Source organism: Myotis myotis, unplaced genomic scaffold (genome assembly GCF_014108235.1).
Source record: "Myotis myotis isolate mMyoMyo1 unplaced genomic scaffold, mMyoMyo1.p scaffold_m19_p_12, whole genome shotgun sequence".
Lineage (NCBI taxonomy): Eukaryota > Metazoa > Chordata > Mammalia > Chiroptera > Vespertilionidae > Myotis > Myotis myotis.
Genome location: NW_023416316.1, coordinates 45232031 through 45257019, shown reverse-complemented (window position 1 = coordinate 45257019; position 24989 = coordinate 45232031). Strand labels below are relative to the sequence as shown.

Genomic DNA, 24989 nt, shown 5'->3' with positions numbered 1-24989 from the left:
CATATCTCCCAATGACGAGGGGTAGGCCGGTAGCCTCATGTTTTGTTAAAGGAAAGGCATTGGAAGTTGCTCCCCATTTACTTCGAGGTTATGTGAGGTCATTGGCAGTTTCTTCTACCAGAGGTTAGTTTTGCAATCGTATGGGTAATACCTGGAGTAGCAGTCATAAAGAGTAAACTGGGTGTTTAATTAGGAGTAAGAAGTGTGAATAGAAAGTTCCTTGTCTAATCTGTAGGTTGTTTGTATCCTTATCACTGTCAGAAGTCTCTTCACAAAATTTCGAAATGAAATGCAAATAATCATTAACCTGGTAGCATGACTGGAAAAGAGCCATTAAGAATGGTTATTGAGCCGCACGGCCAGTACTGTGGTTCTTCACCACAGTAGACTCTAATTGTATTCTCTTTTACAGATATTCAATAGACTTTGAAAAAATTTGCTATGGATGGTTTATGCACAAAATGCCCCATACTACATTTCTGGTCTTTTCTTTCTTCTCTGTTGGCAGTCTCTCTGGTGTGTGAGAAGATTGGCAGAGCCTCCTGTGTTTGTTCTTCCCCTTCTGTCTCTATTTCTTCATGTTCTGTGGCTACCTGGAGATCTCCTTTCTTTGCTCTCCACCCTCCCCCATTGATTTTCTCATTTTTCATTCCTGTCCTTGGAGATTACTAGCAAACCCAGCCTAACTTCAGTCAAGAGAAAGTGAGCTGTCCATACCCAGTGTTTCCTGGGTCAGAAATGACTAGATAATGTATTATTGAAAAGAACGAAGGGCATAAAAGAATGTATTTGTGAATTTATAGTTCCTGTTCAGCTTTCTTGTTTTTTAAAACAACATGTGTTTCCTGATTATGGAAAAAATACTTGTCCATTGTAGGAAGTTTGGCAAAATAACACTAATAAAGGAAAACATTTTTTAAAAAATAACATAATCACCTATAATCCTGCACACTGGATAGCCACTGTTAATATTTTGCTATATTTCTTTCCTCTCTTTTTCACCCTTATTTTAATTACACATATACCTGCATACATTTCTCTGTTAAAGTTACATTAAAATAATACCTCATATTTATAGAGTGCTTACTATGTATTAGATTTATGCCAAGTATTTTATGTATATTATTTCATTTAATCTTCATTGCGTTACTATGCAGTATGACTTATATTCTCATTACATTAAAATGAGGAAATTAGGCCCAGAGAATGAAATTACTTGACCAACATAAATAAGGATGAAGATTCAAGCAGATAGAAACTCACAGTATTAACACTTTTCTATTCTGGTCACCAGTCTACTCCATTCCTACTAGATTTGATTATTTAATTTTTTAGTGATTAGAGGATTAATTTTTAGAAATTCAAGTTATTATCTTTGAAAAATAATATAACGTGTATCAACAATGGTTAAATAATATAAGTTTAAATTTTTTAACAGAGTACCTTTCGTCCTTCCATAAAATGGGTAGGGGAATTATTACCCACATGAAATGTCATTCACTGAACTCTATTCTTATTATTATCCTTATTTCTCATTCCTTCTTTACTCTTCTAAATGAACTGATGGATTTGTCAGGTAAGAAAGGGAAGAGGTGGAGTCATCTCATTAACACACAAAGGATTCACACTCAACTTCTCACTCCTCCTGAGTGACTATTACCTACTCATAGATCCATTGCTTTCTTTCTCATTCCACTGTCCTAATATTTCCCCAATGGTTTTAATCATAAAATAGACAGGAGTTGAAGTTCTTAGCCAACCGAGCAGCATCTAACAATATTATGATTTCCCTAATAATAGAGTTGATTCAATGTATATAAACATTTTATTTTTTGTTCTTTTTAAAATTTTGTTTCTTTTTTCTTTTTATTGCTTAAAGTATTACAAAGGGTATTACATATGTGTACTTTTTTTCCCCCTCCCCGCCCTTGACAATCCCCTGGCCTCCCCTACCCCCCAGTGTCTTATGTCCATTAGTTATGCTTATATGCATGCATACAAGTCCTTCGGTTGATCTCTTGCCCCCCTACCTCCTGCCCCCCAACCCTCTCCGGCCTTCCCGCTGCAGTTTGACAATCTGTTTGAGGCAGCTCTGCCTCTGTATCTATTATTGTTCAAAAGTTTATAATGGTCTCTATTATCCATGAATGAGTGAGATCATGTGGTATTTTTCCTTCATTGACTGGCTTATTTCACTTAGCATAATGCTCTCCAGTTCCATCCATGCCATTGCAAATGGTAAGAGTTCCTTCTTTTTTACAGCAGCATAGTATTCCATCATGTAGATGTACCACAGTTTTCTAATCCATTCATCTGCTGATGGGCACTTAGGCTGTTTCCAGATCTTAGCTATGGTGAATTGTGCTGCTATGAACATAGGGGTGCATATGTCCTTTCTGATTGGTGTTTCTGGTTTCTTGGGATATATTCCTAGAAGTGGGATCACAGGGTCAAATGGGAGTTCCATTTATATTTTTTTAAGGAAACTCCATACTGTCTTCCATAGTGGTATTTTTTGTTCTTAATGTTGCATTTTATCAGTTTATAATGAGCATTTTCTTCTATTGATGATTTCTGTCTTCTAAAAGAAATACTCTAACAGTGATCGGCAAACTTGCAGCTCGGCAAACCGCAGCTCACAATCCACATGCGGCTCTTTGGCCCCTTGAGTGTGGCGGTATTTTGTGGAAAACCCACACTCAAGGGGCCAAAGAGCCGCATATGGCTCGCGAGCCGTGGTTTGCCGACCACAGCCAGAGTAGAAATTCTACTTTATCTCCATCTAAAAATATTTGTGTGGGAAAATGTTATCTGAAATCATTATACGGCTGCACATTTACAATCTGCTTTCCCACATGATAGGTAGGTGACTTATACATTTTAAAGGGCTGCATTTTTCTTGATTCTTTAGATATATTCATACTGTTTGTGAGCATATAAAGTGTGTTTTATAGATGAGCTTCAGGGGGCACTGCTGCAGAGTTTCTTCAAACTGTTACTTAATTTCTGGAATTCCTGTGAAATGGCAACACTACTGCTTATTAAGAAAGCAGAATAAACATCCTAAAGGGTATTCTTGAACTACCTGATTTCAAATGCTAAATAATAAGGTTAATTTAGAATAATACTATTATATACATATATATATATATATATATATATATATATATATATATATATATATATAGTGTAATGTATAATTATTCATTTGAGCCCCTTCATTTTTATGGATGGATGGGGAAACTGAGTTTATGGCTTGCCTAAGTTCAACAGCTGGAAGTGAAGGTTCCTGCTTAGGAACAACCACATCTTCTGTAGTACCTTAAAGTAGAAGGCATTTATTTTCTCTGCTATTCCCCCAAAGGTTTTTGGATTTAGGAAAACTACCTGAAAAATTAATACTCTACCAGAGTGAAACTGTCTGGAAAATTAAACACTTCCTGATACCCATAGTCTGTGAAATAGAGTTTCTCCCTGCTCTTCCACAACTTCTACAACCAGGGCTATGCAATACCATCCAATGGTCAAAAATTTGAACCATTTTTAGGGGTACAGAAAAATTACAAGAATAGTACAGAGAGTTTCAAAGTGTCCATGTCCTAGCATGCCGGGATTTAGCATTTTACATGTTGTAGTATCGTTATCACAACCAGAAAATTAACATTAGTATAATACCATGAACTAAACTAAAGACTCCATCAGCGGTTCTCAACCTGTGGGTCGCGACCATCGGAAAACACATATAGCATATCAGATATTTACATTACGATTCATAACAGTAGCAAAATTACAGTTATGAAGTAGCAACGAAAATAATTGTATGGTTGGGGGTCACCACCACATGAGGAGCTGTGTTAAAGGGCCGCGGCGTTAGGGAGGCGGAGAACCCCTGCTCCAGTTGATCTCTAGTTTGAAGTGTCCAACTAATGTCTTTTCTGCTGCTGCTGTTCCTAAAACCCAATTTAGGATTCCTGCATTTGGTTGTTATTTCTCTCTCGTCTCTTAGAATTTTTCAGTCTTTCCTTTTCTTTTGTGACCTTGACACCCCCAAAGAGTATTGATCAGTAATTTTGCTGGATATCACTCAATTCAGGTCTGTCTGGCATCTTCTCGTGATTGGACTGAAGTCATCCAGAGCGCCACAGGACATCCTCAGCCTTCTCAGTCCATCAAAGCCAGCCTTCAGGATGCCCGTATGATTATTGGTGATGCTGGTCTTGATCACTTGGTCGAGATGGTGACCACCAGACAGTTCCACTATAATGTTATCACCCCAATGGCCAAAGATGAAACAATTTGGGCAAGAAAATAGATAATGATAGTATTAGATGGTAACCTGTAAAATAATATACATATACATGAGTTCATAGTGATATAAATAAGTAATTGGTAAAATAGATGTGGTCAATTCTTGCTTTCACAATAGTTATGTTCTGTAAAGTCACTGTGTTTAAACACTGAACCTGCTAATACTGATCCACTGCTCCTAGAGAAATTACAGGTTTAGGTTTTACAAGCCTCTGGTAAAAACCTTCTCATCAGTTGATCCATACATAACCTGGTTTTATTTGCGTTTCTGTTTAAAGACACTTTACTTAATATCGTTTGTTGATTTGTTAGCATGGAACTTAGCCTACAGCACTACAACTCATGCCTGAATGAAGCTTACGTAACAGGTATTTTCTCTGTAAGATACATCTCAGCCTTCCTGTGCTCAGGTACCCTAGACAGCACTGTGCTTGGGGTACATTTCAAACAGTGAAATGACCAATAAAAAGCACAAAAATGTGGCACTAAATAGATTGAGAAAAGGACAGTTGTTGACAGTGTGAGAGCTGAGATAAGGCAGAGGGTCGCCGGCGTGGCCCAGTGGGAATGTCTGCTCGGGGGGCTCACATTTCTCACTGCTGCGCATGTCCAATGACCGAGAATGTGCCTTGAGTGTTGACTCTGGGGTTACAAATAAACTTTACCAAGAAATTCTTAAATATGTAATCTATGAATAATGAGGAACTATATATGGAGAAGTGACAGCTCTGTTTTACAGTAGAATTACAAATAATAAATGTGAAAAGAATAAAGCACCTAGAAAATGTGTCCTTATGCAGCCCCACAGTAATTATTATTGTGGATGGGCCGGCCAATGGACTCTAGAAACACTGAGCGAAGGTTTGAGAGCAAAGGGATTTGCATAGTCTCAGTGTGTAACCTCTAAGACATTTGTTGACTACAGGGGCAAATATATTTTTATTTTAAATTGCTTTTTATTTTAAATTTAATATTGCATCATTGTTATATTTTTCTAATATTTATAAAGCATCAGCAGATGTTGACTACTAATACGTACAAATAGGTGGTATGTGCTGAAATTCTTGATGATAATGGGGTCCCCAATTTTTTTGTTATTTTTATATGTGGATAATTAGCTAGTGTTCACTCAAAGATGTTCATTTATGTATAACTGGAGAAAAATCAAAGAAGCTGCCACTTCAAGGGTGGACTTGGGATATTTAAGCATCACTGCCCGTGTGAAATCACCCCAGGTAGAGGTCCACATTTGCTCTTCAGTGTTCCCACTATACCCTATTTGAATAGACTAGAACTAGCTATTCTACACTATAGAATTGATTATGTACACACTTGTCTCCCGAGGGGGGTGTTTCCTGAGTACAGCAGCGGCCTCCTTCATCGTGTATCTCCAGTGACAAGCACAGTGACTCACACATAGTGGGTGTTCAATAACCTTTATTGCAAATTGGATGGCATAGGATGGGGCAGGGTAGGACCCAAGATTAATACCCTGGGTCTGCGGAGTAACCACTGTCCCTATTTTTTCCACAGACAAGTTTTTGTTCTTGCCATCTTTTCAGATGCTCATTTTTATCTCCTGCCCATGGTGAAAACAGGCATGTCCTTTGTTTGTGGTATTGAAAGGCACCTGGAAATGAAGACAGGCCTTTTTGAGTACACTTAGTTCAAGGGCATTTTCTTATTCCACATGTCTTAGTTCACATGTGACCTTAGGTGTTTTATTCACAAACCTACCTCTTTCCTAATAGAGGTGCTGCTGTTGTCTCTAGGGGCTAACGAGATTGATGGCAGCATTCATCAGGGATTTTATGAAGCAGCTTATCTGACAAAGCTTCTAGTGTCGTGGTTGGTTCTAAGAACTTGGATGATTTCAGATTGAACCAAGTATATTAGGGTAGCTAACTGACCTAACAAACAGCTCCCTAAAAAATGGAACATAATACATTTTTCTCTGGTTCATAAACATTCTAATGTCGTGTTCCCAGTTGGGCAGTTTTCTCTCAGGCACTGTTTCAAGGACTCGGGCTTCTTCCAACTTGTGTCTCTACCTACTTCCAGATCCTCAGCATTCTCCCCCTCCGCTGGTGGTTTTTATGGGTCTGGTCTAGAACGGGTTTCCTACCTTCTGCTCGAATTCCCTTGGCTGTAAATCAATCATATTTCCACCCCTACCTGCAAGGCCTGCTGTCAAAGGTTTCCCTTTGTGTGCCCAGGAGAAAAAAGGGAAATTGATGAACAACTAGCCAGTGTGATTCACCAACTCAGCCTGGTGTCTGTCCTCTGAATTCTCCTGAATAATTTCCTTATTCTTCTTACACTTTTAACACTTTCCATTGTATTCACCCATTAATTATTAAGCCCATAGATAACATCATGGGCTCCCCACAACATGCCAGATGAGGGAGCCTGTAAAGGGGAGTCAGGGCCCACCCAGAAACTCAATCTGGTTCAACCTTGTTCATCCGCCAGAGTATATGGAAGTCATTCAGTACTCATGTGTCACTCTGTCACCCAAACAGGAAGTGATGATTGCGTGACTGCCTAGCTCACAACATTTCTTTTTTTTCTGTTCAGCCATTTCATATAGGAGGAGGAGGACACAAATAAATCCTCCCTCTTCATATCATGGCAATTTTAATCTATCCCATAAGCATAGCCACTAAAATCTATTATTAGGACAAAATGTGGTAGTCAAATGGGAAGAGCTCACAAAATAATTTAAAGTACTTTAAGTTACTCAGGTATCTAAATTTTGGCCCAAATATTTATTTGATATTCATTTGTTCATATTTTGTCTTTTTTTTTTTTTAAATCTTACAAGCAGAGGCAGGTATCCAAGATTTAAAGAGAGTGTAAAATCAAGGACTTTAGCATTTCTCTAAATTTAATTATCCTTGAAAAAATTGGCAATGGTTATTATTCAGTCTTATTAGGGAACTAGGGGCCCAGTGCACAAATTCGTGCACCTTGAAAGGAACTGTGGGCCATAAGACTGCAGTGGGCACAGGGGCAGGTCTCGGCCCTTCCTCCGTGCTCCCACCTGATGCCTTGGCCCCTGGTCCCCTATCTGCCAGCAGCCCTGCTCCAGTGTCAGCAGCAGGTACAAGAGGCAGCTGCTGCCACAATCACCCCTCAGGAGCAGAGGGAGGTGGAGAAGCCCTCACAGGTGATTGGGGCCGGCAGTTGCTGCTTGCACCTGCTGACAGTGCCAAGCAATCAGGGCCAGCACCGGGCACCAGTAGCGGGTGCGAGCAGGGCCGGCGCTAGCAGCAGGTGCAAGTGCCAGGCGGGACCGGGGTACAAGGAAGCAAAGAATATTCAGTAACCTCCAGAGCCTTGTCCCAATGACAGCGATCGGCATCCTGTCTTGGTCTGGTGCCCCTGATCACCTGTCCACCATCTCACCGCAGCTGACACCCACCATGTTCTGCACATGCCCCCTGGTGGTCAGCACTTGTCATAGTGATTGGTTGTTCAGTTGCTCGGCTGTTCCACTGTTTGGCCTATTTGCATGTTAGGGTTTTATATATATATATATATATATATATATAGATTAGAGTTTTGAGACCCATTGCTATTCCTCATCTGTTAGTGTGTAAGCAATTTGAATTTAGGGGCCTTGTGTGACATAATGCTTCCCCCCCCCCTACTTCTTAAACACTATCTTTTTTCAGCTAACTGATCAAATCATCTTTTAAAAAAAATCATTATTTGGGCAATTTTTAAAGGAACTTATTGTAGAAAAGGTTGAAAATATAGGTAAGCAAAAGGGCAAATATTAGAAATGTTCATTATCTTACTTTCCATAGATAAGTCCTGCATTTCCAGTGTGTGTGTGTGTGTGTGTGTGTGTGTGTGTGTGTGAATATGACTGCAATATACATAACCTTTTACAACAATGGGATCATACTAAGCATCCTATATAATAAAAGGGTAATATGCAAATTGACCAAATGGCAAAATGACTGGAATGCCACGGCTCCTCCCATCGGCTGGCCATGCCCCTGAGCGCCCCCCCGCCCCCCGTGATGGGGGTGGGGCCGGACCGCAAATAGCCCAAGGCCCCTCGCCATGGTGGGCCCCTCTCCCAATCGGCCCCCATTGGGGCAGGCTGGCTGGACCCCACCAGTGCACGAATTCATGCACCAGGCCTCTAGTATAGTTATATTTTACAAATTCATTTTTTAGCATGTACATTCTTATATTGGACATCTTTTTACTAGAATTTCACTTTGTGCTTATTAAGAGTAAATGAATCAATAGATTAAAAAGCAACATCTACAGGAAACTGGCATCTGTATGTAAAATGGGATAACACTGGGGAAGTGATACAGAATTTAGGAGAATAGCTGGAGGGCATTTTGGTTCTGAGACAGACAGTAGAGCATGGTGGTTCAGTGCTCAGATGTGGGTTTAAATGCAAAGTCAGCATTCTAGACATAATCATGATGTAAATTATTTTGTGTGGACAAAATGGTTATATTTGGGTCAATAATCCAAGCACTTCTTTGTGATATAAATGCAATAGCATCTATATCTCCAGCTTTCCAGTTTATTCACTGCAATCTTTCCGGACTATGCTTCCTTATTTCTGCAGTGGACATGAGGCTAGAATTAACCCCATAGGGTTGTTGAGAGGTTTAAATGAGTCGGTACATAGAAAGTGCCTGGTAGATAGTAAGTGCTCAGGCACTGTTAGCTATTATGACACTATAAAAACAGTAGAGGTAGGCTTTAAATCAGTGATTCTCAACCAGGAGTGACCTCCCCCCACCCCCACCCCAGTTCCCCAGGGACATTTGGCAATGTCTGCAGACAGTTTTGGTTTCTCAACTGGGGAGAAGCACTGCTGGGTAGAGGTCAGGAATGCTGCTCGACACCCCACAATGCAGAGAACAGCACTCCCCCCACCCCCACACCCACAACAGAATCACCTTGCCCTAAACATCAGTGGTGCTGAGGTTGAGAAACCCTGCTATAAAGGAATGGCTATGCTGGACTGTCATGGATGGATGGGGAGCATTTGCCACTAAAGTCACACAGTTAAAAAGTAACCTCTCTGATCATCAATTTGCATGTCTGGAAAAGAGGTTAATTGTACCCAATTCACCTGGTTTTTGTGGAGATCAAATGAAAGACTGTATTTAACTCTTATATAAACGAATGTGCTGTGTAAGTATTGGTTAGTTCTAAATTGTTTTCCTCAACCATTTTTATTTTATTATTTCCCCACTAAAAATGCCTTTTTAGACATTTTTTTCCCTTAAGTACTTCTTCCCACCATGAAATTTTAACACCATAGGTATGCCAGATATCAATTTATGTAGTCAGATAGGGTTAGGTTTGGAAAGTCATAAACCATGATGCTATCTAAGACTTTTTGCCCTCTTGGTTCAATATCACCACTATTGAAAATGCTTGTCTGAAATAAAAGAGGAATAACTTCTGAAAGTAAAAAGTGGGGTTTTTTTCCTATAAGGTTTTAATTTCTTATTAAATTAAAAATAGCTTAATAGCACCTGCTCTGCCTTTGGGGTCATACTGAGACAGCAATGGGAAGCTCAAATATAATACTATCCATTTAGCATGCCTCTAGCTTATATAGGCTAAAAATGCCTATGCCATTTTAAATAGACAGCAATCCTCATGCAAATGAATGGAGATTTAGTGAAATCTGAAAATGCAAAAATAAAATCTGGTAGAGGGGAAAAAAATATGAGAAATTGAAGAGAAGATGAAGCTTTCTAGAGAGGCAGCTCTCCTGTCTTTAAACTTATCATAAAAGGGAAACATAAAATAAAGGTTTGAGAGGCATGGGATGGAAGGGAAATTGTGCTAGATAAGGCAGTGGAAGGAAATAATACTAACTTTTCTTTCTGTAGGCGAAACATTTTCTAAGAACTAGATAGCTTTCTTCCACTTCGTTTGAAAAGGAAAGATTAAGCACAGCTAAATCTACAAAGAGAGGTATGTCACACTTTGGGGGAAATTGGAAGGTTATAGCTTATAAGTTATCCGTCTGGTAATCAAGCCATAGGTCCGGGAGGAGTCTTTACTGCCTGCCCTGTTTTTATCTAGTCCTTTTGTTCCTTCTAAGTCCTCAGCAGCAGGCTCCTGTCTGAGTTTTCAGCCTTATCTCTGACCACACCAACCTCAGCCTCCCAACCTCTCAGCAGTTCTTATGGGTCCCTGCGTCCTTACTTTTGCTCATAACCGACACTTCAGTGTGGACTGCCTTCTCGGTGCTTTACTTTATACCTTCATATTCTTATTTCTTTTAATGACTACTTCCCCTCACTTTACAGGTGAGGCTCAGAGGCCCATGACTCCTAATGTCACACAACTAGTGTGACCAGAATCCAGGGTTTTGACTCAGAATCTGTTGTGCTCACTACTCTTGTGGTCTGGGCCCATATCGCCACTTGATTGACGTGTTATAGTCTGCAATTAACATTGTTTTCTAGTTATCTATGGACAGATAACCTTTTCACCTTGAAGATGGATGAAGGACAGTAGATGGAAGTACCAGTCATCTGCATTATACATTTCGTCCTGCTCATTTGTTAGCATGTGACAATGACTGGGAATAAAACTTTGGACCTTTGCCCTTTTGTCTGCCAGTGTCTTGGCATGGTCCAAGAAGAGAGCTAAATGTTGACTGCACAGTACGAATATCTTACATGTTGTTTCTGTGCCACAGACCGTGAGTTTTTAGGTATGTGCTATAGGTAAGTGAGCACATACAGAGGTGTTCCCAGGCAGTGCTGGATGTTATACTCTTGGAAGGCAGAATTGGATGCATTTATTATTATATCCACAAGCCTAGCGGGGCCCTGGAACGTGGTTAGTGCTTAGCACATGTTTATTGAAGCAAAAGAGCTATTGTTTCCCTCCTTCTCCATATGGGGTGTCTGCCAAGATCATAACAATTCTCCCTTCTCTGGGAACTCAGAATTGCTGCTGGCTGTTTCTTCCCTGAACTCTCACACCCACCCCAGCCAGAGTTCACTTGTCCAGGGTCAAATACCTGACCGGAGCAGGGCCAAGTTCCCATCCTTGAGGTCTGGAATTGAGACCCTGAGGGACTGAGGGTCGGGTTTGTGGCTAAACCCAGAGCAGATAAACACAGGAGCTGTTACAGAGCTGTCTGTGGAGTGCAGACTGACATAGGCCACATTTCCAAGATGAAAAACTGAAGCCATTTTACAGAGAAGAACAGGCAGAGAATGGAGAGAAATCCCTGAGGGATTCTAGCCCTTGGTAGAATTCCTAAGTCTTGGTAGTGTTTCTGCATTTCCTTCTATGAGACACTCTTACGTTCTTATAATAAAATCTCTTTTATGTTAAAGTTGGTTTAGGTTGGCTTTAAATATTTGTAACTAAAGATCTTTTACCACTATGTTCTCATTCCAATAAAATAAATTATACTAGAAATTATAAACAGAAATGACTTGGGAATATTACATATTAAAATTAGATTTGGGGAGATTTGCTGAGATAATGCTGAGGGGCTCTTTGCATCGTTAGTTTTGAAGTGATATGTAGTTTTTCCTTCAGGATGAAGCAGAAACATGAAGAAAGAAAAATAGTAAGTGCCTGGGACCACAGACAATGGTCAATGACAAAGTGAAGGACCAAATAGTTAAAACAGGAACCTCAGAGTCATTCCTCCATGCTCCCTAGACCTCGGCCCTTATATCCAGCCCATTGCTAAAGCCTGCCTGCTTCCCCACCTGACAATCCCTTGAGTCTGCCTCCATCCACTCTAAGTGGCCAGCGTTACTCAAGAGGACTCCCACAGTGACCTCTGTAAGGGGACTACTAACAGCCACTCTTTTTTTAAAAAAAAATATGTTTTTATTGATTTCAGAGGGAGAGGGAGAGGGAGATAGAAACATCAATGATGAAAAAGAATCATTCATTGATCGGCCGCCTCTTGCATGCCCCCCACTGGGGATCAAACCCACAACCCAGGCATGTGCCCTGACCGGGAATCAAACTGTGACTTCCTGGTTCATGAGTTGACATTCAACCACTGAGCCACACTGGCCAGGCCTGACAGCCACTCTTGCCACCAGTGTTTCCCCACACTGTGATTAAAGTGCTAAAAAAGCCGAGTGGATCCTGTCACCCCTTTCAGGCCAGACTTCCGTTTGCTCTTCCCCTTGCAGCCTTATAAGCTACAGCGTTGTCCATCTGTCCAGCCTCATTGGAACCCCGCCCCCACCTGCCTGGGCCCCTGCCATGGGCCTCCTTTCTGTCCTTGCCTTTTCAGGTTCCCTCCCCTGTAAGCCTTTGCCTATATGTCATTGTCTCTCCTGCAACAATCTTTTCTGCCACTTTCCCCAGCTTTCCTGAGCTTCTCTGACTACATCGTTACTCCTAGTGGGATAATGTGTGCCCGTCTTTTCTACCATTTGTAATCATAGCGGTTTTGTTCTTAGTTCTCTTCCTTATTTGTTCATCTGTTTATTCTACTAGACTGTGAGCTCCACAAGGGCAGGGGTCTCTGACTTAGTCCTAGCCCCTACAGGATACCTAACAGGAGATTAAGACATGTTTATTCAATGAGCAAACATGTGGAAAGGTAGAAGAAATAAAAAGAAAGCAAACCAACCACCCCCACCCCCCCCCAAAAAAAAATTAGCCTCCAACTTTCACACCCTTTTTCAAAGTTGGATTTATAAAATTTAGTTGTGTTTAACTCACAGTTTCTCTTAGATGCTAGGCTATTTATAAACAATGTTATTAATGATGCTAAAATTCTTTTGACAAGTAGGGATATAAGGTTGTCAGGAGAGAAAATAGAATTCATGTGAGTGGGACTCCTAAGCCAGCCCACAAATGCCTGTTTACCCCACGGTGTCTCTAAAACAGTAATTTTAAGCCCTGAAATCGACTCAGCCCCTGGGAGCTTTGAGAGGGACTCCGGGGACATGGCAGGAAAGAGGCCTCCGATGACTAGCAACTCAGAGCTCTGTGAAGGGAGGTGCTCTGAGAGGCGAGTCCTCAGTCTGCCATTCTGGTGCTGAGCAGGGGCCGGGCAGGGGGAATGGAGGGGAGCCTTGGGGACCACGAGAGGAACAAGGTGCTCAGAAGCCAGTTGATCTGACTGGCTAGAGCAGGCTCCTTTCCCTTCCCTTCGGTGCAAGCCTTTTGAAACTGGGTGACATTAAGCAGAAGACTCAAGTCGCCCTGCTGGAGGAAATCTTTTCTTTCATCTAGACTGCATTTGGGGCTAGAGTTTCTGCATAAATATTCCACCCCCAGAAGAAGAAAGGAAAGGAGGTTCACAGTCGGAAGGATTAGTGCAGAAGCCTTGTGAGAGCAGGGGAGTGGCGTCAGCTTGTAGAGGTGACAACAGGCTTTGGTTCCTGGAGAGAAGGGTGGGTGGCACTCAGGGAATGCCAAGGCCCGAAGGGAGGACAAGAAAACACAGGCTACTTGCCTGACAGTGAGGGACATGCATATTCTGCTATTGCGATGACCAGATTTTCTGGCAAGTATTCCCAGAGCCCATCGGTTGGTAGAAGGGCCAGTGGCTTCGGCTAACCCTTCCTAGAGAGTATCAGTTTTATTTAAAAAAAAGAGAAGAATCTGGCTGCAACGTCAGTTTAAAACCCAGAAAATACTGTTTCTCTAAACAATTGCGATGAATGGTTCTCCTGAAATGAGGTAGTACAGAATGCTCTGCAGAAGCATTTTTGTTAAAATTCCCACAAAGAGGATTGACTGAAATTAAACCCAGGGTTCTTTCCAAAGAGCTTGACAAATACCATCATCCATTCTGTAAGAAGCACAGGAATTCTGATGAGAACACATTTTTTCAAGAATTCATTACCCCCGTCCTTTCACCCAGGAGGGGGCCTCTTATTCAAGCTGCTGGATGTAACCAGTGAACCGAATACTTGAAACCAATTTGCTGGTTTGAGAAGAGGTTATTGATTCTCACAGCATGTGTATAGTTGGAAAATTTTATTGCTTAACTCTACATGCGGATGATTTTTGCCTCATGCTACTTTTAGTCAGGCAGCCTGGGTGAGGAGTACCAATGCTCCTTGTTTTGTTGAAGTCTTCAGAGGACTTGAAAAATGTTAAACATGAGTTTAAAAGACTGTATGTGCTTTGCAGAAGGCGTCTGGGTAGGTGAGGGATATGGTTTGTAAGCATGTGCTTTATTTTGGGAGGAGGATATTGGGAGAGAAATTGCCTGTGCATCTTGCCCAGAACAAAGAGAGCCATGGAGGTGATGGATAAGACACCAAATTAGATCAATATATTCCTGGATCTTGTTTAAAATGATCACTGCTTGGGCTATTTATTGTTTTCAGAATTGCAAAACCCAATCAATGTATTATTTATATCAAATTAGCATTTATTTGCCATATGACCTAAATTTACATTCTTAAAATAAAAGGAAGTGTCCTCCATCACTGATGGGAAGGAGGAACAGAAGGAGGAAGGTGTCAGGGACACATATACTCTCTGAATGATTTTGTGTGTTTGTACTATTTTTCACTAAAATAATAAAAACTTATTAAATAATGTTTAACTTTTTTTGGTGGGTAAAAATGAACAAAGACCACCCTGGCTGGTATGGTGCAGTTGGTTGGGCATCATCCCATGCAGCAAAGGGTTGCCAGTTCAATTCCTGGTCGGGGCACATGCCTGGGTTTCAGGCTTGATCCCCAGTAGGGGACATGAGGATGCAGCCAATTAATGTTTCTCTCCCTATCTCCCTCTTCCTTCCTCTTCTTCTAAAAATAAAAATCTTTAATGAAAATAAAAAATAAATTTCTTAAAATGAACAAAAACTGTTTAAAATTATTTTTCAATTGCAGTTGACAATAGTATATTAATTTCAAGCGTACAACATAGTGATTAGACATTTATATACCATATAAAGTGATCGACTCCATAAGTCTAGTACGTTTTGAACTAGAACATTTGAGGCCAACATCCCTTCTGGGCGTATGTAAGGATATGTAGGAGGTAAAGCCACATGCTGCTGAATATTTCCCTTCAGAGCCTGGAAATGTGGTCCACCCCAGCCAACCACCCTCCTCCACTTTTTCCCTAGAAATATTATCATTGGTTCAGGGAAGGTTCATTCCAGCAGGAAGTCTGCCATTTTGAACCAATTTGAGCTGCCTTTGCAGCCAAAGGAAATGATTGATTGTTCCCAATCATCATTTATAAGGTGACCATTGGGAGCAGGCTTGCTGATAAATTCACAGCCACAGGGGAGGATTTTAATGTGTAACAAGAAAAATTTTCTTCTTCTTAATGAGGAGAGACTTCTCTGACCCTTACCTGGATGGGGTTCTGGTGGGACGCAGGCCCTATGGGGATCAATCGACTTGCACTGAGGAGTTTTTATAATACACAGCTGTGTTTTAGAACCGACACTCCCTAAGTCCTCATTTGGAGTGGGCAATTGGTGGAGAAAAGTATCAAGTTATTTTTCTCAAACATCTGCATTTTTTTTTTTTTTGCTTTGATGGTGTTTTTTTAACAGACAAGTTATTTCTATTTCAGGGCCTATCGTTCATGCAGAAGATTGTCCTATGAAACAGAGAGAGAAACTGAAACTAAAGAAAGGACCCCACGTCTAACGAAAGGCATGCCACGGCGGGAGAGAAGGAGCAGAAGTCTCAATGAATGAACAGGGTAAGACACAAGCTGTGCATGGACAGGTAGCCATACGAGAAATATCTAATTCCCAGTGGTGACTACTGGCATGTGAAGCTCATGACGGACATAGCCTCAACATAAGGATCTTGTGTTAAAATTTCCAAAGGCTGCACAGTAGGCACACCAGCCATACAAATACTTGTAATATATTAGAAATATAACTGTTATATTTCTACACTATTACACACTTTGGTGATTAGCCACTTGGGATACTTTCTGCTGAATTTCTTTCTTTTTTAAAAAAATCCTAACCCAAGGATAAGTTGTTATTGATTTGAGAGAGAGAGAGAGAGAGAGAGAGAGAGAGAGAGAGAGAGAGAGAGAGAGAAAGAAGAAGAAGAAGAAGAAGAAGAAGAAGAAGAAGAAGAAGAAGAAGAAGAAGAAGAAGAAGAGGAGGAGGAGGAGGAGGAGGAGGAGGAGGAGGAGGAGGAGGAGGAGGAGGAGGAGGAGGAGGAGGAAGAAGAAGAGGAGGAGGAGAGAGAAAGAGAGATGTGTGAGAGAGAAACATTGATCAGTTGCTGCCTCTCGTACACACCCTGACAGGGGATCAAACCCACAACCTGGCTATGTCCCTTGACCAGGAATCAAACCGATAACCCTTCAGATGCATAGAACAACAGTCCAACCGACTGAGCCATATTGGCCAGGGTCTATTTACTGAATTTCTTGTGAAAATCTCCAAGAGTCAGCAGTTAGTTCTGATTGAGGCAGTTTTCAAGTATTGAGATTCATCATCTGTAGGTATTAGGGTCACCTTGGAATTCAACCTTCAGCCCAGTCTAGAGCAGGTCACCTGAAACTGAAATTCTTTTCAGACACAAGAACAGGAAAGAGTTCTTAATATGAAGGAGGATGTGAAGTGAACTTTTCCCTTTTTGCTCAAGGGAGGAACCAAATTTAAAGGGGAGGTGAGAACACTGGCAGAATGATGTTTTTAATATAGTAGGGGCCCAGTGCACAAATTTGTGCACCTTGAAAGGAACTGTGGGCTGTGAGGCTGCAGTAGGCACAGGGGCGGGTCTTGGCCCATCCTCCGCACCCCTGCCCAGCCCCTCCCGCTGCGGCCCCTGGTCCCATCTGCTGGCAGCCCTGCTCCTGCCAACGTTGCTCCCACATGCTGATGGTGCTGGCCCCGCTCGCAGCAGCTCATGGTGCTGAGTGATTGGGGCTGGTTCCAGCAGCAGGTGCGAGCAGCGGCTGCTGCCCCGATTGCCCTTCAGGAGCAGGGGGAGGTGGAGAAGCCTCAGGGGCAATCGGGTTGGCAGCTGTTGTTCACACCTGCTGATAGCACCGAGCAATCAGGGCCAGAGCCGGGCACCAGCAGTGGGTGCGAGCGGGTGGAATCGCAGAGCGCGGGAGCAAAGAATTTTCAGTAACCACCAGAGGCTCACCCTGATGACAGCAACCAGCACCACACCTTGATCTGGCATCCCCACTCACCTGTTCCACCATCCTGCCGCCCTGTTCCGCGCTGCCAACTGCTGCCAACACCTGCCATGTTCCGCATGTGCCCCCTGGTGGTCAGCACACATCAATGCCACCAGTTGTTCAGCTGTTCGGTTTTTCCACCGTTCGGTCTATTTGCATATTAGGGTTTCATATATATAGATTAGCTGATTTTCCCACTCTGGCAGCTCCTATTGCTCTGCCTCTCCCCCCAAGCCCACTCAGGCATCTTTTATTGTGTCTGGGGAAATGAGAGAACAGGAAAAATGGGCTTTTGATCATCAAAAGTCAGGATCCTCTAGGCATTTGGCATAGAAACTATAAGAAGAATTGAAGAAGGCTTCTAGCCACAGTTAGAACATGAAGTTTTCCAGAAGTGCTGGCGGGGAGTGGAGAGAGGGCATGACCTGGGGGAGGAAAGAGCTCTTAGTGGTTAGTGGGAGGTTGAGGAGGAGCAAAGGGAAGGTGAGGGGGTAGAGGGAAAGCAGCAGGGACTCATTTTTAGAACCTGGTGGCCTCTCTCTGCTCTAAGAAGGAAGCTCTTTGCCTTGTTCCCCAGAGGGAAAGGTGATGGACACAGAAACCCCAGCTGGCTTGGGTTGTCATCACTTCCCCCTTCTGTCCAAGCAGACTACAAAGCCCTGGAACAGAAATGGCTGAGTGGTGTCTAAGGTACAGAGAATCTGAGTCACCTCAGGGAGGTGAGAGTATCCAGCACAGCGCAAGGGTGTTAGAACGAGTCCTCTGTGCCCAGCAAGTGCCACCAGAGAAGTAACAAAGGATCCACAACTTTCAACTGGCACCGAAGTGGGGGCAGTCTTGTAGAATGGAGCCCTTAACTTGTGGGATCTGACTCCACCTCCAGGTAGAGTTCCAAAATTAAACTGAGTTGTAGGACACTCAGATGATGTCAGAGAAGTGGTGGTGGTGGTGGTGGCGGGGGGGGGGGGGGGGGGGAGAGCACCACACTTTTGGGATCAGAAGTGTTTTGAGTAAAAAAAGTTCATGCCGAAACCGGTTTGGCTCAGTGGATAGAGCATCGGCCTGCGGACTGAAAGGTCCCAGGTTCGATTCCGGTCAAGGGCATGTACCTGGGTTGCGGGCACATCCCCAGTAGGAGATGTGCAGGAGGCAGCTGATCCATGTTTCTCTCTCATCGATGTTTCTAACTCTCTATCCCTCTCCCTTCCTCTCTGTAAGAAATCAATAAAATATATTAAAAAAAAAAAAAGAAAAAAGTTCAGACCTTTTCATGTTGTCTCTGTTTTCCAAGGCGTAATTCAGATTTCACCTCTTCCCCGGCACCTTTCCAGACCTCTCAGTTATTTTTATCTTCTCCATCCTCATGTGCCTTTATCAATTCACACATTCCTTATGGCCCATTATCAAAGCCCATTATCAGCCTTGTGTTGCCAGTGAAGTTAGTGTCAGCTGCTGGGTGTGAGCCCGGAAGCGGAAGCGTTCAGTCTTGTGTCCTCCCAGCACCTACCATGGATTGATTGATACCCCCGAGGCTGGCAGGTATTTCGGTGCCCGGTATGTAACAAAGCCTCCAAACCTAGTCGTGGAACGAAATTGAATTTAAAATTCTCGTGAAACGTGAGACAGATCCTTCCTTTATCTGTGGCATGGCCTTTGGGTTGTTGTTGCTTAACCTGGATCCGGTTCTCACTCTGTAAGACGGGTGGACAATGAAGCCTACTTCCTAGGTTGTGGTGAGAATTAAATGAGGATGGAGATAAAGGGCCTGGCGCATAGTGTGTGCTCAGTACTGGGTGGCAAGAAAAAAAGCACAGCACCAGTATTCAATGCACCTTCAGCACTGACTTGCAATGATTTGTGCTTCTGGTGTTCTTGCTTCCAGCCTCTGCTTTGGGCCCGGAAGGAAAGGAAATTTGCCGTAGACGAGTCTCAGACTCTTCCTTGATTATGAGCAAGAGGTTCCTGGATCTAGGAGGTGAGTAAAAGATGGCCTGGGCTTTGGTGTGGAAACTTCATTCTAAATTCCTGGCACAACGAAAAGGCCAGAGCTAACAGCAGAATCATCAATTATCTACTAGCACCCAGAAGAGATGGGAGGTCTTAATGCTTATCTAAAATTTAGAAGAACCTTTGCTAAAAATGGAGGTGATTAGGAGAGAATGTCAGGGCTCTCCAACAGCCATAAAAACCACCCCGAGACCTTTGATGGAAGGACTTGCCTATTTTCTGAACATAGGCTCTCATTAATACAACCTCCCACTCCAAAGCTATAGCCTATCTCTAAATCAGGGAACCAGAATTATGCCCAGAGCATCGCATGCCTGCAGTGGGCCTGGACAGCTGTGGCTGGAGAATGGAGGATGAGGTTGCCTGAGATCGCCTTCCCCATGGCCTCAGACCAGGCACATTTGGGGCTGTTGGAAGGTTGGGAAAAGAAACTCTCACCCTGTTTCCTGCCTATGCTCTCCCCATGCTTCATACCCCTTAGTTTTATCATCTTGAGCACAGGATGCTGTGAACATTATGGTTTGAATGAATAAAATTGTGGTCCGTCCATATGAATTGTTTTCTGCTGCACACTCTTGATTTCAAATTTGTGTTAGTGTACTAGTATATCAAACAAGATGTCCCTGCATGAACTGGGAAATGCCTAAGCCCTAAGGTCTTTCTGCTCTTAATGATTTATAACCTAGATGACATACCACATTAACGTGTGGATCTCTCTTAAAAACGCAAGTGTCTGCTTCCCCCCAATTGTACTCCCAAATGAGAGTGTGAGTCCGTGGGTCTCCGGATAGCCCACTGGAATCTACATTTAAAAAAATCTCAACGAATTATTTGGCTTCGCAGCCAGAGCTCAGAACGGCTCTGCACAGTAAAGCTCCCTGGCTCTTCTCAATGAGAACAGTGAGAGAGGGAGCATGTCTTCTTTTGAGATGCAAAATCTTGGTTGACCTTTTCATTTTTGTCTTGTTTTCTGCCAGTTGGTGGGCATAAAATAGGAAACGAGCTGAAATGAGAAGATTAGGAATACTTCTAACGTAGACAAGATCGGGCATGACATAGAAACAAGGACAAGCCCAGAACACACTTACGGAGACTCTCAGTACAAGTGAAGGCAAACTAGTGAGGGTTATCCCAGCCAGCCAGGAATGCAGGCAGGGAAAATCAAGTAAAGGGTATAACCTAGGACAAAGAGGCAGATAGGAAGATTGAGTAACTGTATTTTATAAGTTCTAAAACATCCATATTTCACATTTTAACATCCCTGGCATCTGTTGGTTGGAGCCAAGTGGGATGCATTTGTCATTGTCTGTGCAGAGCAAAGTTGTTATTCTTCATGGCGGCATAACCGGGCAACTTCAGTCCCCAAAGCAAACAATTTAAGGGCTCTTTGAAGAAAGAATAAAAATCTTAATTGTTGTCCAAAAACCTACTGTTGTCATTTGCTGGTTAAAACAAAAAAGTAACAACATAGAAGCCTTCAGATCAAACATTCCTGCTTGGAGAAATAGTGGAATGCTTTTTAAAAGAAATCCTACATTCTCAATGCTCTTGCTGGCACAGACACTAATATTGTGTGAAAAAAATAGGAACAACATGCCATTTCTGAGTTGAAAAGTGATCTAGGAGACTTGGAATTTAAATGCGAAGAAGTTTGGGGTATAGTTTTATTGGCAGCATTTTTTTTCTCTCTCTCTTAATGGTAGATATTAGTAATGCATCTTACAACTGATGGTGTCTTAGATTGAGTATGATATGGTATTTGTGTTGGTCTTTACAAAGGAAAATATTAAAGAAAATTCTCAGCTCTAAATAGTCCCATGAAAAAAAGCATATGTAGTTTTTGGGTTTGTTTTTTGTTTTTTTGCTCATATGTGGGTTATAAACCTGAAAGCAACAAATGAACAAACAAGACAAACAAAAACTCATAGACACAGACAATAGTACGGTGGTTACCAGAGGGAAAGATGGGTTGCGGGGGAGATAGTAAAGGGTAAAGGGGGTCAAACATATGATGACAGAAGGAGATTTGACTTTGGGTGGTAAGCACAATGCAGTATCTAAATGATGTATTATAGAACTGTATATTTGAAACCTGTATAATCCTATTAACCAATGTCACCACAGTAAGTTTAATAAAAAATGTTAAGCATATATAAAACCATATATGGGACTCGGAATCATAGACCGGTGGGTGTCTAACTTCCATAAAGGAACTTCTCTCTGAAAAAAAGAGGGCAGAACCACCATATATTAAAACAATAATAACATTTTTAAAAAGCAGCTCTTTTTTCATTAAGAAGGAATTATTCCAATTTAATAGAATTTTTTAAAGAACTAAGTGGGCACATGACCCAGGCAGGCTTTCAAAAAGTCTGTCCTACTTGGAGAGTTATACATCCCCCTCCTCTCGGGCTTCAGTTCCCCTAAGATGCAGTCATTTTCTCTATATTGGATGCGTCCTAGTAAAATTCCTCAAGACCCATGATCCACAGGTCCTATTCCACTTCTGTATGCTTCCCTTTCAATAACTCAAAATAGCTTTTATTCCACCTCATGTTGCTCTTCCTCAGGCTAAACAACTCTTTCTTCAAAAATTCATCAAAATCTATTTTTTTTGAGACCTTCCCATTCTTGAATCTATCTTCTGAATACCCTCCAATTTGTCTGTATCCCTTATAACTGAGTAACATACAACCCAGGTTGTCAAGGAGTCTTAGTTTATGCTTGTTTTCCAGGCTTAATCATCACCCAAAACCCTTTCAATCTAGAAAGTGTCCTGGTTGACCAATATCATATATGGTCTGCCTACTTTCGACTGAACTGAATGCAGTATCTAAGGGTGGGCGGACAGTAAGCATCAGAGCAGGGCTCTCACCAGCCAGGTCTTGGTATTTTACAATAGTCAAACATGCATTAGTGACTTGGGCCATACATCACACCATTTTTTCTTCATGTTAAGCTTGTGGCTGGTTGCTAATCCTCAATTCTTTCCGTCAAAGCCACACCTTCCCTGTGCAGTGCTGGTTCCAGTGGGTCTATGGCATTTGTTCTTACTGAATCTCATGATGTTAGAATTCAACCCATTGTGCAGTTGGGTTAAATTGTGTCATCCAAAATTCTGCCTTATCCATTCCAACTTCCGGCTAACAGAAGATATTATCTTGCTCTTCTGTATCATTATCCAAGTTCTTGATTAAAAAGATTACATAGGGTTGTCTTGTGGTGTGTCACCTCTTTTTAGTTTGACCTCCCATTTGCATCCTGGAGTCATTTAACATCACAAACTCACTTAACTGTAGTACCATCCAGGCCATATACTCCTGCCTTTTGCATGATAATATCTTGGGCTACCTTAGCAAATGCTTATTGAAACTTAAGATGTCTAATATAGAATGTCTTTTTCTGATCTATACATTTAGATCAGTGGTTCTCAACCTTCTGGCCCTTTAAATACAGTTCCTCATGTTGTGACCCAACCATAAAATTATTTTCGTTGCTACTTCATAACTGTAATGTTGCTACTGTTATGAATTGTAATGTAAATATCTGATAGGCAGGATGGTCTTAGGCGACCCCTGTGAAAGGGTCGTTCGACCGCAAAAAAAGGGGTCGCGACCCATAGGTTGAGAACCGCTGATCTAGATCCTAGACCCAAAAAGGGGAAAGGAAAAAAAAAAGAAGTTAAGTCTAATGTGACTCCTTTTTAGCCCCCATGAGGCCTTGTTAATGTAATGACTGACACAGAATAGGTCAGTGCTCAATGACTATTTGTTGATGCCTGATTTTTCATTGAAATGTCAGCAGAAGATCTTCCCCATGTTTCCCGCTGTGAAAAAAAAAAAAGTCTATTTCTTTACACCTGTCAAGGACATCTGCTTTGGGAGGTCCCACACACAGACTAGGTCCACATCAGAGTATGAATTGACTGTTTGCTAATCACATAAATATTATTGCTGAAGTGAAAACATGAAGTGTGAACCAAATGCAGGAAGTGCCAGCTCTTTAACGCAAGCAATTAATTAGGCATCATCTTTAAGTCTGGTGATAGGTCCCAGGGTGTTAATCAAATCAAATATCACCAGCTGCTGAGAGAGCGGGCTCTGTCAGGAAGCATTCCCTGCACCAAAGGGGAGATGAAGTTGGCATTGAAATAGATTTCCTGAGGCTCCAATAGGGAAGGAATTGTGGGAAACTGCTTTGTGGGCATGTCCATAGCAGATCAGACAAACGCTGTCTTGCGTCACCTGGAGGTGACAATAGCCTAGAGTTGGAAGCCAGACAGAGCTGGGTTCAAGGTTTGGTGCTGTTTCCTTGTAGATTTGGAAAATTACATAACCTGTCTGAGCCTTAGTGTCTTCAGCATTAAAATGGAGGTAAGGACACCCGCCTTGCAGAGTTTTTGTCAGGATAAGAGACTACATAGATGGCACCCAGGGCAATACCCAGCCAGCAGGAAGGATGCTATATGGCAGGTGGGTGGTAGTGATGGTGGTTGTTAATGATGAATGGGTTCTGGTCTATCCTCTGCTATTGGTGTGACCTTGGACATGCCCTTAGCTTTTCAGAGCTTGCTCTTCCCCATCTCTGAAAAGGCAGGAGTGGACTAGATGGAGTTAAGGGCTAAGTGCCCATCATTCTTTGACAGAGATGGGAATTAGGTCAACTCTGAGATAAGTGGAATAAGATATGAGAAAAGTGCACTGGTAGGTAGGAGGGTGATGTCCCATAGGGAGTTCATTTTTCCCCCTCCAGTCTCTACCTCCCCCCCGCCCCCGGCAGAGCAGACTGGAGAACACCTGAAATCAGCCATCATCTCAAGTCCTCTCCACCACACCTGCCTGGCTATCATCACATGTGTGTGCATGTTAACACCACAACAAGGGCACCTTGAAGGAAAAAGTAAATTTTGGAAGGTGGGGCCGGCCTCTCTTGAACTACTAGGATATTGAAAATAACATTTCTTTTTCTTTTTTTTCTTTTTTTTTGCAAATTAATACATGGTTGATGCAGAGAGCAATGAACACATAGTTTAAAGCAACCATCATTGGCCATTCTGTGTATACTCTTCCAGGTTTTTTTGTTTGTTTATTTTTTATATAAAACAAAAATGACCTTATAATATCAACCTATCATAGTGTACTTTCCTGGGTATTTCCCCAGCCCTTCATTGTCACTGCTGTTTAATGATGCCTGTTAATAGTGATGCGTTGGTTATGTAGCAGAGGTCTCCAGAATAGGAGGTTTGCCCCGAGGCCATATGCAAGGCAATCTATCAGAGAGCAGGAAGGACATTTTACAATTTCTGTGTATATTTTTACCTCTCCTTTTTAAAAGTGTGTGTGTGTGTGTGTGTGTCGTTCATAAAATGTAAAACTATGTCTGGAGGTAGGCAGTCCGGAGCTGGGATGGTGGCTCAAGTGTACCTTCAGAAACTGAATTTCTTTCCAACCTTCTTCCTTTCCTCTGTAGATACAGGCCTTCATTTCAGTCCTGCAGCCTCCTGTTTGCAAGATGGCTGCTGTATACCTGGGCTTTATATCTACATCCCA

At 42.2% G+C, this 24989-nt stretch overlaps 1 non-coding gene across 1 annotated transcript; it reads right to left on the bottom strand.

The window, feature by feature from the left end:
* Positions 1-6871: 6871 nt before the first annotated feature.
* On the bottom strand, positions 6872-7014 carry LOC118667796. Its single transcript, XR_004971388.1, has one exon. It is a non-coding gene; the product is annotated as a small nucleolar RNA SNORA29 (small nucleolar RNA).
* Positions 7015-24989: the final 17975 nt, after the last annotated feature.